Here is a 15,183-nt window from a genome sequence, read left to right as displayed (position 1 = left end):
GTATCATTCTATCCGGCAAAACTATCATTTTATGCAGTAAACCTAACATTTATAAGCTAAAAGTATCATTTTATCAACTCAGAGTATCATTCTATCCGGAAAAATTATCATTTTTATGCGGATAAAATGACAGGAACCTTATAAAAATGATAGTTTTTCCGGATAGAATGATACTCTGAGTTGATAAAATGATACTTTTAGCTTATAAATGTTAGGTTTACTGCATAAAATGATAGTTTTGCCGGATAGAATGATACTTTCAGCCGATAGAATGATAGTTATGCCGGGTAGAATGATACTTTCAGCCGATAGAATGATAGGTATTTTTGGTGTATAAAATGACATTTTTGTTTAATAAAATGATACTTTTACCTGATAAAATGATAATTTAAGCGGATAAAATGACAGAAACCTTATAAAAATGATAGTTTTTCCGGATAGAATGATACTCTGAGTTGATAAAATGATACTTTTAGCTTATAAATGTTAGGTTTACTGCATAAAATGATAGTTTTGCCGATAGAATGATACTTTCAGCCGATAGAATGATAGGTATTTTTGGTGTATAAAATGACATTTTTGTTTCATAAAATGATACTTTTACCTGATAAAATGATAATCTAAGCGGATAAAATGACAGTAACCTTATAAAATGATACTCTGAGTTGATAAAATGATACGTTTACTGCTTTGTAGGTTTGTATATTATGTATTGTGCCGATTATGTTAGGTTTATTGCATAGAATGATAGTTTTGCCGGATAGAATGATAGTTTTGTCGGATAGAATGATACTCTAAGTTGATAAAATGATACTTTTGGCTTATAATGATAGTTTCGCCATTTTTTAGGTCGAAGTATCATTTTATCGGCTGCGAAATTAAATGAGCGAAATGACAGTTTTACCCCTCCTCCTTTTTTTTTATGAAGTAAATCTAAGTTTGAATCTCAACCGCGTGATTTTAAAAATGTGCGGTCCAGATTTAGTTATAGGGTTATTACGATATTTAGGGGTTATCAATATAACGCACCCCTATATATATATATATATAATGGGACCTAGTTCTACTGTAATAGTGTGGCATGTACAGCCCTAGGAAAACTTTTGAACCTACTTTTGACATTATGTACAAATCATGACAAATTATGGTTTTTGTTGTAATAGACAAGTATGGTATGCCATAATATTATGTTGGTTTTAATGTTACTTTTGATCCAAGTATATTTATTTATATTGGAATAGTGATATCACTTGCTCGACGGATTCACCGGACGAGTAAGGGATGTTACAAGAATCAGCCCGTATAATATCACACTTGAATACAATCTCCTACCATATTCGAAAAAAACAATTGTAAAACTATCAAAACAACAAACACAAAAAAGCATGGTAACACTACAAGAAAATTGGCTTTTAATGACACTTGAAAATGTTAGAAGGAATATGTTTTTAATACACTTTATCTATAATCACACCTCGTGTGAGTGTGATGACATTAAATGTAAGAATAGGTAACGTGTAATAATACACATTCTATTACCACACTCATAAATGTCAAGAAAAACACAATCTCATGTCACTTAAAAGTGTAAGGATATGATCAATGTGACCACACCCATTATTATATCTAAATATCTACATAATCCCCCTCACAAATATTGATAATTACATTTTCACCTACAAATATCCATAATTTACAGTTTTAACCTACATATATGTAAAAATTATCTTTTCATCCTTCAAACATTTATAAATTGCATTATTTGATTTTTCTAAATCTAAATATATATAATTACATCCATTTTCCAACGTACTATCAATTCCCCATGACATTTAGCATGACTTCAAATACAAAACATATTTTTATATAAATAACTTATGTAATAATTTTCATGAAATCAAAATATACAATATTAAATAAAAAGGTACAAAAAAGGTTCTAAATGACTATACAATTGATCTATCACTTAAGTTTTCTCTTAGAAGCTCCTTATTGCATTCTCATCCGCACTAGAATACTTGGTTAACTTCATCTTCGCACCAACATCATGTGTTCCTGTTAAGATATTAGAAACACAAAATATTTACATCAATTTGTGTCAATAACATATCTTAGCAATGATAAATCAAAAATTGCTACATTCCATAACATCATAAATAAGGTCAAGAAAATTACTAAGGTGTTACCTGCTCTTCAGGACAAAGAAAATTTATCACACCGAGCTCAAATTGTTAATGAATTTACAAACACTCTTTTACTTGTCCGTTTCCTAGTGAATTTTCAATAGTCTATAAGCTTAAGTTCCAGGTCCAATCAACAAAAATGAAACAAAAATAAAAGTTAAAGAAGTACCTCTATTTCCATGGCTAACTAAAATACAGTATCTCATCACACCCATGGCTAACTCACATACAGTCTAATAATTAATAAACAAAAACAAAATAAAAATAAGAGTTAAAGACATACCTTTATTTCTAGCAGCCCTTCCTCAAGCTCCACAATTACCTTTGTTTCCAGCAACCCTTCATCAAGTTCAAGCACTCCCTATTAGTTCAAAAATGTTTGATTTATCATCCAGTCAAGTTTCAAGCAATCAGAAATACGGCATAACCTATCTATTCGACGAAGCAACAATATCGACACAATTTCTGGTAAGAAGGTTTCAATGTAAAATTCAATTACACTCAAGCCACAAACATAAATCAAACATTTTGAAAACTTAAACGTGTAATAGCTATTAGTTCATAGTCCATAGCATGTCAAACACACTTCTAAAATATTGACACCAAAAAACAAAAATTTAATTAGTAAAAGCAAATGAACCAAATATAACAACCTTGTCTATAAAAGCAAATGAACCAAATATAACAACCTTGTCTATGTAAGACTCACTGATATTGAAGGGTTTACTCCTTAGTCCTTTATAGACTATACTAGATGAACCACATACACAAAAACACCATAGAAATATACTCATTTAAATTAAATATGAGAAATAAAGGAAGAAAATTAAAGATTGAGCAAACTGCAAATGAGTATATTTACCATGAATTAACCATCTCATATCAAAGTCAACAAATCAAAGTCAACAATTACACTGCAATATTATAATAAAGACACGACTCAGATGCTAATCAGATTAGGATCTTGATCTAAATCAAGATGTTAGACATGAAATCTCTCTTTCAGCAAAATGTCACTGATGGATATTAATAATGTAAAATACTTGCAAGTTAGGTATGAAAAGAAAAGTAGTAACCAAACCATAATGTCATCTACTGCATCTTCAAATACTAGTGCTAGTAACCATAAAGTTAAAATAACCATGAAGTTGCTATTCAAAAGCTAATCCAAAAGAAATAGTACTGCTGCTATGTAAAACCATGACCTATCACAAAATTCAACAATCTATCTTGCATACCAGCATATGAAATCAATTATCTAATTTTGAAATTAACTTGAGGCCAATTATATAGCTAAGTAGTTTAATGTATTATACATTTGTCTGAACCCTAATCATCATAAATCAGTTTCCTGTAAAAAATCACAGTCCAAAAAGTAGAGAAACCAACAAGAAGTGAAATATCAAGTAACTTTTATTGAGTTTTAACAACTTACATTGACATGCTTTTCGCTTAAAGGCCTGCTACAAAATCAAGATTTAAAACGTATAACTGGAATTGAGTTAAAGGTCCTCTGTTCATCTAATGTTCAAAAAACGCTTATTGATCTACAGTTCAAAAGAAAACTTAAAAAAGAACTGGAGAGTTTTCTCTATATCCAATCAAAGATATCCATGCTCCAAGCCTAATTGAATCCAACAAAGTCCTTAGAAACTTAATCTGCACCAAAATTATCCAAATTCTAAATGGAATCAGAACGCAACTATGATTCATAAAAAGAATTTTAAAATAAATGCACCAAGACTAGGGTAAGGAAATGATAAATTTAGGACCCTTGTACACAAGGAGAAAATGCTGAAGTGAAATCGAGAGATGCAGTATGTCTCCTTGTTGAGTCTCTACAAAATTCATATACGAATCGAACGGTTCAAAAATTCAATTACACAACAAAATGTAGAGAATTAAAGAGAAGTGTTATAACAATCTGTAGATAGGGCAATGTTACGATCACAATGCATGACTATTAACCTTGATCAACATACATGCATGCAACGTACATGCATGCGACATATAGTGAGGTGGCGGTGACGTGGCGTTAGTAAAGAGTCTTGACCAATGAGAAGAAGGCAATGACGTGTTAGCAGCCAATAGGAAGGATCCTACGTGGAAGATACTAAGCTGGAAGACGGCGTGAGCTAGCTTGAGCTAAGAAACAGAGTATAAATAGTCGATTGCTACTCTTTCTTTAGTTTTAGCGTTGATATTGTGAGTTGTACGTTTTGATAAGCTCCGATCGTGGATCGTGAGCTCCTCTTTGATTCGTTTCTCCGAGTTGTAAAGACTTTCGATCATGATTGTTAATTCAGTTCATTCTCATTGATTGTCATTGTCTCATGATCGTAGTTCATCGTTGAATTCTTGTGAAATCAATGTTGTGAGCTAAGATAGATAAGTTACGAAGAATGATCGTAACAAATGGTATCTAGAGCCAACGTTCCTCGGAAAATGACGTCGGCGACGCGATTGACGGAGGAGGAGGAGATAGAGTTGGAATGGGAGAGTGTATGGGAGAGGATTAAGGACAGGATGGAAGCCTCATTCTGCAAATTCAAGCGAGAACTAGATGCTGACTTAGATAAGATACGGAGGTCACTTCAAGACATGTGCTCGACGATGGAGACAACGGATGTAAGTTCCGGCAGCTGCAAATTACAATTGGAGCTTCCTAAATCATCCGACAATCTGGATTTTCAGAAATCAATCGATGTTGATCGAGTAATTGCTGATGAGGATCTAATAGAGCAACACAACAGTGGGAGATTTGAAGAAATGGATACAAAATTGGAGATCGGAGTGGAGGATGGTGCAAGAGTGTCGATGGAAATTAATACACGGGAGATGGAGAGCTTCATTCCTATGGGGAAATCAACCGAGGTGAAGAAAGGGGGGGAATTAGAGCAGGATACACTCAAAGGAACAGAATGCATATCATATGCTCGACAAAATGCGTCAATGAATGAGTTGACTATGGTTTTACCTATCTCGACATATTATAGCTCGTCACTATCGTGGCTGCTCAATTGGTTTCCGAGGCCTACGGTGAAGCTAAAGTTCATGGCTCAACATGGTAAAGAGATTGGTATTGAGAGTAATGAGCAACGGGCATCGACCAATGTAGGAAAGGACCGGAATTATGTGATAGTATTGCGTGAATTAGGTTGGTTGTATGATGGAGATATGGAGGAGCAGGTTGTTGCATACGTGACAATGGCTAGTGAACTTGGTTGGTTAGCATCAAATTGGTTTACTAGGCCCAAGGCAAAGATGGAAATGGAGAGGGTAGGAATAGGTGATTTGATGGATATCTCTGTATTGATGGAAATACATGAGTGTGGTCAAAAGATGGGGCATAAAGTAGATAACCTTTTTCTTTCCATTAGTGCACAATCGGCTGGAAGTTTGGTGATGCATAGGATTTATTTCCTTTCAATGAAGTGGTTGTTGGATTGTGATCCTAAGCCCAAGGTGAAGATGAAGTGTAGGGTTGATTGTGTTGAGTTCTACTCCAATTTCAGTCACCATTGTAATAGGGTTGATTGTGTTGAGTTCATGGTGGTTCCAATTGATAGTTGTAGAGTCTTCAAAGGGGGTGGTATGACTAGAGCTACTCATATGCAAGTAACCGGAGCATCGGGCTACGTCGCCATATGGCTCGTCAAATTCCTGCTCCGGAAAGGCTATACCGTCAAGGCATCCGTTCGTAATCCCAATAATGCAAAGAAGACTCAGCACTTGCTTGCACTCGATGGAGCCAAAGAGAGACTTCATTTGGTGAAAGTAGATCTACTGGAAGAAGGGTCCTTCGACTCTGTAGTTGATGGCTGTGAAGGTGTTTTCCATACTGCATCTCCTTTCTTCAATAACGTCACCGATCCACAGGCGGAGCTGATTGATCCTGCAGTGAAGGGAACACTGAATGTTCTTGGGTCATGTGCCAAAGTGCCGTCTGTGAAAAGGATTGTTTTGACATCGTCTATAGCTGCAGTTGCATACAAAGGGAAGCCTCTCATACCTGAAACGGTAGTTGATGAGATGTGGTGGTCTTCACCAGAGTATTGTGAACAGATGCAGTTGTGGTATGTTCTTTCAAAGACATTGGCTGAGGATGCTGCTTGGAAGTTCGTCAAAGAGAAAGGTATTGAAATGGTTGCCATAAACCCAGGAATGGTGATTGGTCCGTTATTGCAACCAACACTAAACGAAAGCTCTGCAAATATATGCAAATTATATGCAAATTGCAATTTGGAAAGCTTGATGAGGTTGTTAGTTGTACTAAGCCATCGCCTTTCACATGGAGTGGTTGCTCATTGGTTCTCTAAGCCAAGGGTTAAAATGAAGTTGGAGAAGATAAAGCCACGAGAAGCTTTTCTATTAGGTGACTGGGAGTTGGTGGTGTATCTTGGTGACTTGGAGTTAGTGATGCTTCTTGGCTTTTCTTGTAGCTGGCCATGTTCTACAGTGAGCAATTCTGAGTGCTTCTTATTAGGCATAGGAGGGATCAGTGTGGAGGAAAAATTGAAGGTATGGGAAGGTAAAGCACGAGAATATTGGCTCCATGATTCCTTGTGGACAAGGAATCTTAGGGGGGATTGTTACGATCACAAATTGTAGAAGGAAGATCGCCGGCCGACGCTTCTTGGGAGTTTGCGGATGTGATTAAAGCCAGATTTCCATGGTTCCTTGTGGAAAAGGAACCTTAAGAGGGGAGTATTGTTGCATGCATGACTATTAACCTTGATCAACATACATGCATGCAACGTACATGCATGCGACATATAGTGAGGTGGCTGTGACGTGGCGTTAGTAAAGAGTCTTGACCAATGAGAAGAAGGCAATGACGTGTTAGCAGCCAATAGGAAGGATCCTACGTGGAAGATACTAAGCTGGAAGACGGCGTGAGCTAGCTTGAGCTAAGAAACAGAGTATAAATAGTCGATTGCTACTCTTTCTTTAGTTTTAGCGTTGATATTGTGAGTTGTACGTTTGGATAAGCTCCGATCGTGGATCGTGAGCTCCTCTTTGATTCGTTTCTCCGAGTTGTAAAGACTTTCGATCATGATTGTTAATTCAGTTCATTCTCATTGATTGTCATTGTCTCATGATCGTAGTTCATCGTTGAATTCTTGTGAAATCAATGTTGTGAGCTAAGATAGATAAGTTACGAAGAATGATCGTAACAAATGGTATCTAGAGCCAACGTTCCTCGGAAAATGACGTCGGCGACGCGATTGACGGAGGAGGAGGAGATAGAGTTGGAATGGGAGAGTGTATGGGAGAGGATTAAGGACAGGATGGAAGCCTCATTCTGCAAATTCAAGCGAGAACTAGATGCTGACTTAGATAAGATACGGAGGTCACTTCAAGACATGTGCTCGACGATGGAGACAACGGATGTGAGTTCCGGAAGCTGCAAATTACAATTGGAGCTTCCTAAATCATCCGACAATCTGGATTTTCAGAAATCAATCGATGTTGATCGAGTAATTGCTGATGAGGATCTAATAGAGCAACACAACAGTGGGAGATTTGAAGAAATGGATACAAAATTGGAGATCGGAGTGGAGGATGGTGCAAGAGTGTCGATGGAAATTAATACACGGGAGATGGAGAGCTTCATTCCTATGGGGAAATCAACCGAGGTGAAGAAAGGGAGGGAATTAGAGCAGGATACACTCAAAGGAACAGAATGCATATCATATGCTCGACAAAATGCGTCAATGAATGAGTTGACTATGGTTTTACCTATCTTGACATATTATAGCTCGTCACTATCGTGGCTGCTCAATTGGTTTCCGAGGCCTACGGTGAAGCTAAAGTTCATGGCTCAACATGGTAAAGAGATTGGTATTGAGAGTAATGAGCAACGGGCATCGACCAATGTAGGAAAGGACCGGAATTATGTGATAGTACTGCGTGAATTAGGTTGGTTGTATGATGGAGATATGGAGGAGCAGGTTGTTGCATACGTGACAATGGCTAGTGAACTTGGTTGGTTAGCATCAAATTGGTTTACTAGGCCCAAGGCAAAGATGGAAATGGAGAGGGTAGGAATAGGTGATTTGATGGATATCTCTGTATTGATGGAAATACATGAGTGTGGTCAAAAGATGGGGCATAAAGTAGATAACCTTTTTCTTTCCACTAGTGCACAATCGGCTGGATGTTTGGTGATGCATAGGATTTATTTCCTTTCAATGAAGTGGTTGTTGGATTGTGATCCTAAGCCCAAGGTGAAGATGAAGTGTAGGGTTGATTGTGTTGAGTTCTACTCCAATTTCAGTCACCATTGTAATAGGGTTGATTGTGTTGAGTTCATGGTGGTTCCAATTGATAGTTGTAGAGTCTTCAAAGGGGGTGGTATGACTAGAGCTACTCATATGCAAGTAACCGGAGCATCGGGCTACGTCGCCATATGGCTCGTCAAATTCCTGCTCCGGAAAGGCTATACCGTCAAGGCATCCGTTCGTAATCCCAATAATGCAAAGAAGACTCAGCACTTGCTTGCACTCGATGGAGCCAAAGAGAGACTTCATTTGGTGAAAGTAGATCTACTGGAAGAAGGGTCCTTCGACTCTGTAGTTGATGGCTGTGAAGGTGTTTTCCATACTGCATCTCCTTTCTTCAATAACGTCACCGATCCACAGGCGGAGCTGATTGATCCTGCAGTGAAGGGAACACTGAATGTTCTTGGGTCATGTGCCAAAGTGCCGTCTGTGAAAAGGATTGTTTTGACATCGTCTATAGCTGCAGTTGCATACAAAGGGAAGCCTCTCATACCTGAAACGGTAGTTGATGAGATGTGGTGGTCTTCACCAGAGTATTGTGAACAGATGCAGTTGTGGTATGTTCTTTCAAAGACATTGGCTGAGGATGCTGCTTGGAAGTTCGTCAAAGAGAAAGGTATTGAAATGGTTGCCATAAACCCAGGAATGGTGATTGGTCCGTTATTGCAACCAACACTAAACGAAAGCTCTGCAAATATATGCAAATTATATGCAAATTGCAATTTGGAAAGCTTGATGAGGTTGTTAGTTGTACTAAGCCATCGCCTTTCACATGGAGTGGTTGCTCATTGGTTCTCTAAGCCAAGGGTTAAAATGAAGTTGGAGAAGATAAAGCCACGAGAAGCTTTTCTATTAGGTGACTGGGAGTTGGTGGTGTATCTTGGTGACTTGGAGTTAGTGATGCTTCTTGGCTTTTCTTGTAGCTGGCCATGTTCTACAGTGAGCAATTCTGAGTGCTTCTTATTAGGCATAGGAGGGATCAGTGTGGAGGAAAAATTGAAGGTATGGGAAGGTAAAGCACGAGAATATTGGCTCCATGATTCCTTGTGGACAAGGAATCTTAGGGGGGATTGTTACGATCACAAATTGTAGAAGGAAGATCGCCGGCCGACGCTTCTTGGGAGTTTGCGGATGTGATTAAAGCCAGATTTCCATGGTTCCTTGTGGAAAAGGAACCTTAAGAGGGGAGTATTGTTGCATGCATGACTATTAACCTTGATCAACATACATGCATGCAACGTACATGCATGCGACATATAGTGAGGTGGCTGTGACGTGGCGTTAGTAAAGAGTCTTGACCAATGAGAAGAAGGCAATGACGTGTTAGCAGCCAATAGGAAGGATCCTACGTGGAAGATACTAAGCTGGAAGACGGCGTGAGCTAGCTTGAGCTAAGAAACAGAGTATAAATAGTCGATTGCTACTCTTTCTTTAGTTTTAGCGTTGATATTGTGAGTTGTACGTTTGGATAAGCTCCGATCGTGGATCGTGAGCTCCTCTTTGATTCGTTTCTCCGAGTTGTAAAGACTTTCGATCATGATTGTTAATTCAGTTCATTCTCATTGATTGTCATTGTCTCATGATCGTAGTTCATCGTTGAATTCTTGTGAAATCAATGTTGTGAGCTAAGATAGATAAGTTACGAAGAATGATCGTAACAAATGGTATCTAGAGCCAACGTTCCTCGGAAAATGACGTCGGCGACGCGATTGACGGAGGAGGAGGAGATAGAGTTGGAATGGGAGAGTGTATGGGAGAGGATTAAGGACAGGATGGAAGCCTCATTCTGCAAATTCAAGCGAGAACTAGATGCTGACTTAGATAAGATACGGAGGTCACTTCAAGACATGTGCTCGACGATGGAGACAACGGATGTGAGTTCCGGAAGCTGCAAATTACAATTGGAGCTTCCTAAATCATCCGACAATCTGGATTTTCAGAAATCAATCGATGTTGATCGAGTAATTGCTGATGAGGATCTAATAGAGCAACACAACAGTGGGAGATTTGAAGAAATGGATACAAAATTGGAGATCGGAGTGGAGGATGGTGCAAGAGTGTCGATGGAAATTAATACACGGGAGATGGAGAGCTTCATTCCTATGGGGAAATCAACCGAGGTGAAGAAAGGGAGGGAATTAGAGCAGGATACACTCAAAGGAACAGAATGCATATCATATGCTCGACAAAATGCGTCAATGAATGAGTTGACTATGGTTTTACCTATCTTGACATATTATAGCTCGTCACTATCGTGGCTGCTCAATTGGTTTCCGAGGCCTACGGTGAAGCTAAAGTTCATGGCTCAACATGGTAAAGAGATTGGTATTGAGAGTAATGAGCAACGGGCATCGACCAATGTAGGAAAGGACCGGAATTATGTGATAGTACTGCGTGAATTAGGTTGGTTGTATGATGGAGATATGGAGGAGCAGGTTGTTGCATACGTGACAATGGCTAGTGAACTTGGTTGGTTAGCATCAAATTGGTTTACTAGGCCCAAGGCAAAGATGGAAATGGAGAGGGTAGGAATAGGTGATTTGATGGATATCTCTGTATTGATGGAAATACATGAGTGTGGTCAAAAGATGGGGCATAAAGTAGATAACCTTTTTCTTTCCACTAGTGCACAATCGGCTGGATGTTTGGTGATGCATAGGATTTATTTCCTTTCAATGAAGTGGTTGTTGGATTGTGATCCTAAGCCCAAGGTGAAGATGAAGTGTAGGGTTGATTGTGTTGAGTTCTACTCCAATTTCAGTCACCATTGTAATAGGGTTGATTGTGTTGAGTTCATGGTGGTTCCAATTGATAGTTGTAGAGTCTTCAAAGGGGGTGGTATGACTAGAGCTACTCATATGCAAGTAACCGGAGCATCGGGCTACGTCGCCATATGGCTCGTCAAATTCCTGCTCCGGAAAGGCTATACCGTCAAGGCATCCGTTCGTAATCCCAATAATGCAAAGAAGACTCAGCACTTGCTTGCACTCGATGGAGCCAAAGAGAGACTTCATTTGGTGAAAGTAGATCTACTGGAAGAAGGGTCCTTCGACTCTGTAGTTGATGGCTGTGAAGGTGTTTTCCATACTGCATCTCCTTTCTTCAATAACGTCACCGATCCACAGGCGGAGCTGATTGATCCTGCAGTGAAGGGAACACTGAATGTTCTTGGGTCATGTGCCAAAGTGCCGTCTGTGAAAAGGATTGTTTTGACATCGTCTATAGCTGCAGTTGCATACAAAGGGAAGCCTCTCATACCTGAAACGGTAGTTGATGAGATGTGGTGGTCTTCACCAGAGTATTGTGAACAGATGCAGTTGTGGTATGTTCTTTCAAAGACATTGGCTGAGGATGCTGCTTGGAAGTTCGTCAAAGAGAAAGGTATTGAAATGGTTGCCATAAACCCAGGAATGGTGATTGGTCCGTTATTGCAACCAACACTAAACGAAAGCTCTGCAAATATATGCAAATTATATGCAAATTGCAATTTGGAAAGCTTGATGAGGTTGTTAGTTGTACTAAGCCATCGCCTTTCACATGGAGTGGTTGCTCATTGGTTCTCTAAGCCAAGGGTTAAAATGAAGTTGGAGAAGATAAAGCCACGAGAAGCTTTTCTATTAGGTGACTGGGAGTTGGTGGTGTTTCTTGGTGACGTGGAGTTAGTGATGCTTCTTGGCTTTTCTTGTAGCTGGCCATGTTCTACAGTGAGCAATTCTGAGTGCTTCTTATTAGGCATAGGAGGGATCAGTGTGGAGGAAAAATTGAAGGTATGGGAAGGTAAAGCACGAGAATATTGGCTCCATGATTCCTTGTGGACAAGGAATCTTAGGGGGGGATTGTTACGATCACAAATTGTAGAAGGAAGATCGCCGGCCGACGCTTCTTGGGAGTTTGCGGATGTGATTAAAGCCAGATTTCCATGGTTCCTTGTGGAAAAGGAACCTTAAGAGGGGAGTATTGTTGCATGCATGACTATTAACCTTGATCAACATACATGCATGCAACGTACATGCATGCGACATATAGTGAGGTGGCTGTGACGTGGCGTTAGTAAAGAGTCTTGACCAATGAGAAGAAGGCAATGACGTGTTAGCAGCCAATAGGAAGGATCCTACGTGGAAGATACTAAGCTGGAAGACGGCGTGAGCTAGCTTGAGCTAAGAAACAGAGTATAAATAGTCGATTGCTACTCTTTCTTTAGTTTTAGCGTTGATATTGTGAGTTGTACGTTTTGATAAGCTCCGATCGTGGATCGTGAGCTCCTCTTTGATTCGTTTCTCCGAGTTGTAAAGACTTTCGATCATGATTGTTAATTCAGTTCATTCTCATTGATTGTCATTGTCTCATGATCGTAGTTCATCGTTGAATTCTTGTGAAATCAATGTTGTGAGCTAAGATAGATAAGTTACGAAGAATGATCGTAACAAATGGTATCTAGAGCCAACGTTCCTCGGAAAATGACGTCGGCGACGCGATTGACGGAGGAGGAGGAGATAGAGTTGGAATGGGAGAGTGTATGGGAGAGGATTAAGGACAGGATGGAAGCCTCATTCTGCAAATTCAAGCGAGAACTAGATGCTGACTTAGATAAGATACGGAGGTCACTTCAAGACATGTGCTCGACGATGGAGACAACGGATGTGAGTTCCGGCAGCTGCAAATTACAATTGGAGCTTCCTAAATCATCCGACAATCTGGATTTTCAGAAATCAATCGATGTTGATCGAGTAATTGCTGATGAGGATCTAATAGAGCAACACAACAGTGGGAGATTTGAAGAAATGGATACAAAATTGGAGATCGGAGTGGAGGATGGTGCAAGAGTGTCGATGGAAATTAATACACGGGAGATGGAGAGCTTCATTCCTATGGGGAAATCAACCGAGGTGAAGAAAGGGAGGGAATTAGAGCAGGATACACTCAAAGGAACAGAATGCATATCATATGCTCGACAAAATGCGTCAATGAATGAGTTGACTATGGTTTTACCTATCTCGACATATTATAGCTCGTCACTATCGTGGCTGCTCAATTGGTTTCCGAGGCCTACGGTGAAGCTAAAGTTCATGGCTCAACATGGTAAAGAGATTGGTATTGAGAGTAATGAGCAACGGGCATCGACCAATGTAGGAAAGGACCGGAATTATGTGATAGTATTGCGTGAATTAGGTTGGTTGTATGATGGAGATATGGAGGAGCAGGTTGTTGCATACGTGACAATGGCTAGTGAACTTGGTTGGTTAGCATCAAATTGGTTTACTAGGCCCAAGGCAAAGATGGAAATGGAGAGGGTAGGAATAGGTGATTTGATGGATATCTCTGTATTGATGGAAATACATGAGTGTGGTCAAAAGATGGGGCATAAAGTAGATAACCTTTTTCTTTCCACTAGTGCACAATCGGCTGGAAGTTTGGTGATGCATAGGATTTATTTCCTTTCAATGAAGTGGTTGTTGGATTGTGATCCTAAGCCCAAGGTGAAGATGAAGTGTAGGGTTGATTGTGTTGAGTTCTACTCCAATTTCAGTCACCATTGTAATAGGGTTGATTGTGTTGAGTTCATGGTGGTTCCAATTGATAGTTGTAGAGTCTTCAAAGGGGGTGGTATGACTAGAGCTACTCATATGCAAGTAACCGGAGCATCGGGCTACGTCGCCATATGGCTCGTCAAATTCCTGCTCCGGAAAGGCTATACCGTCAAGGCATCCGTTCGTAATCCCAATAATGCAAAGAAGACTCAGCACTTGCTTGCACTCGATGGAGCCAAAGAGAGACTTCATTTGGTGAAAGTAGATCTACTGGAAGAAGGGTCCTTCGACTCTGTAGTTGATGGCTGTGAAGGTGTTTTCCATACTGCATCTCCTTTCTTCAATAACGTCACCGATCCACAGGCGGAGCTGATTGATCCTGCAGTGAAGGGAACACTGAATGTTCTTGGGTCATGTGCCAAAGTGCCGTCTGTGAAAAGGATTGTTTTGACATCGTCTATAGCTGCAGTTGCATACAAAGGGAAGCCTCTCATACCTGAAACGGTAGTTGATGAGATGTGGTGGTCTTCACCAGAGTATTGTGAACAGATGCAGTTGTGGTATGTTCTTTCAAAGACATTGGCTGAGGATGCTGCTTGGAAGTTCGTCAAAGAGAAAGGTATTGAAATGGTTGCCATAAACCCAGGAATGGTGATTGGTCCGTTATTGCAACCAACACTAAACGAAAGCTCTGCAAATATATGCAAATTATATGCAAATTGCAATTTGGAAAGCTTGATGAGGTTGTTAGTTGTACTAAGCCATCGCCTTTCACATGGAGTGGTTGCTCATTGGTTCTCTAAGCCAAGGGTTAAAATGAAGTTGGAGAAGATAAAGCCACGAGAAGCTTTTCTATTAGGTGACTGGGAGTTGGTGGTGTTTCTTGGTGACTTGGAGTTAGTGATGCTTCTTGGCTTTTCTTGTAGCTGGCCATGTTCTACAGTGAGCAATTCTGAGTGCTTCTTATTAGGCATAGGAGGGATCAGTGTGGAGGAAAAATTGAAGGTATGGGAAGGTAAAGCACGAGAATATTGGCTCCATGATTCCTTGTGGACAAGGAATCTTAGGGGGGGATTGTTACGATCACAAATTGTAGAAGGAAGATCGCCGGCCGACGCTTCTTGGGAGTTTGCGGATGTGATTAAAGCCAGATTTCCATGGTTCCTTGTGGAAAAGGAACCTTAAGAG

The 15,183-nt window shown here is 39.7% G+C and overlaps 1 long non-coding RNA gene across 1 annotated transcript; it reads right to left on the bottom strand.

Annotated features, from left to right (window-relative positions):
* Window positions 1-1,971: 1,971 nt before the first annotated feature.
* LOC121796456 lies at window positions 1,972-2,363 on the bottom strand. The gene is made up of 3 exons (XR_006049769.1): window positions 2,353-2,363; window positions 2,187-2,269; window positions 1,972-2,055 (listed from the first exon to the last, which is right to left on the bottom strand). It is a non-coding gene; the product is annotated as an uncharacterized LOC121796456 (long non-coding RNA).
* Window positions 2,364-15,183: the final 12,820 nt, after the last annotated feature.

The sequence above is a fragment of the Salvia splendens genome, chromosome 3 (assembly GCF_004379255.2).
Source record: "Salvia splendens isolate huo1 chromosome 3, SspV2, whole genome shotgun sequence".
In the NCBI taxonomy this organism is placed as follows: Eukaryota; Viridiplantae; Streptophyta; class Magnoliopsida; order Lamiales; family Lamiaceae; genus Salvia; species Salvia splendens.
This window is presented reverse-complemented; position numbering and strand designations above follow the sequence as displayed.